Here is a 1,221-nt window from a genome sequence, read left to right as displayed (position 1 = left end):
ATTCTGGGGATTCTGGAATGCCTTTTCTTTAAGAATGTGGCCTCTGCCTGGGCGCACTGCCCATCCCCCAGCAACCATGATAGCATGGGGCCCCCAGTGCTCTGCTGAATCCTCCTGGATTATCATCAGCAAAGTTGATAATTTAGAATTGAGAGGTAACTACTTATTGCGTAGTCAGGGAAAATATTTGACTGGAGTTGAGGAACTGGATTCTGTCATCCTGTTATTGCTGTGTATTTTACTTTTTTTTTTTAAATATGAAATGCTTCACGAATTTGCATGTGATCTGTGCACAGGGACTATGCTAATCTTCTCTGTATGGTTACAGTTTTAGTATACGTGCTCCAAAGCGAGCACGCTGTGTATTATACTTTGTCCGAATTAGTTAACAGTGTGGCTAAGAGAGTTTATTGGGATAATGGATATCAGTGGCTCTCTAACTCGTTTTCATCATAATCACCGGTAGAAGTTTTAAATAATACAACACCTGGACCCATCTTCGGGGTATCTGATCTCAATTCATCTAGGACAGGACCTAATTTTTATTTTTTTGCAGAGGGTGGGGCCCATGTGGGGTGGGGCCAATGGGGGGTGGTGTCCTGGAGGCAGGGTGGGTTGTGGTGGAGGGTGTGGTCAGGACCTAGTTGTTTTTCTTTTTTTTTAATTAGCATCTCTAGTTATCTGTTTGAATGCCCCCTCACATACATTCTCTACTGACCTCAGAGTTTCACTAATGCAAGCCCCAGGCCCAAGGGTTGTCAGTGCAAGAGAACTCACCCAGAACAGTTGACCCCATTAAGGAAGGTGGTGAGCATCTTGCAAGATAAAGTGGCCAGAGAAGAAAAGATCTCTGTTTACCAGTAAAGGCACAGTCTAGTAGGCATTTTAGATTTGCATGGCCTCAACCAATAAAAACACATTTAAGTTATATAAGAAGAGTTACATAAGAAGAGTAAGGATATGCTGCTCTCTTTTTAATTTTGTGTGGGTACTGTGGGGATCTCTGAGAGGCATAGATTCTGCATATGACTGCAATTCTTAGAAGAGTGGCACATTATATTTCAGTGGTCCCCAGCTCACCCAGAGGGTAGGTACTAAAGTCAGCACTGAAGGCAAAGGATAACCAAAACTACCCTTGAAATTCCCTTATAAAGATAGGAAGGTAGTGGAGCTCTGCTCCCAGTTCAACACAGTTTTTCTCTAGTGTTAAAACAGATTGCT

The 1,221-nt window shown here is 42.8% G+C and overlaps 1 non-coding gene across 1 annotated transcript; it reads right to left on the bottom strand.

Moving 5' to 3' along the window:
* Positions 1-251: 251 nt before the first annotated feature.
* Positions 252-357, bottom strand: LOC115939107 (U6 spliceosomal RNA). The gene has a single exon (XR_004074040.1). It is a non-coding gene; the product is annotated as a U6 spliceosomal RNA (small nuclear RNA).
* Positions 358-1,221: the final 864 nt, after the last annotated feature.

The sequence above is a fragment of the Leptonychotes weddellii genome, chromosome 12 (genome assembly GCF_054177405.1).
Source record: "Leptonychotes weddellii isolate Sample4059 chromosome 12, ASM5417740v2, whole genome shotgun sequence".
Lineage (NCBI taxonomy): Eukaryota > Metazoa > Chordata > Mammalia > Carnivora > Phocidae > Leptonychotes > Leptonychotes weddellii.
Note: the sequence above shows the minus strand (reverse complement) of the source record. Positions and strands in the feature narration are given on the sequence as shown.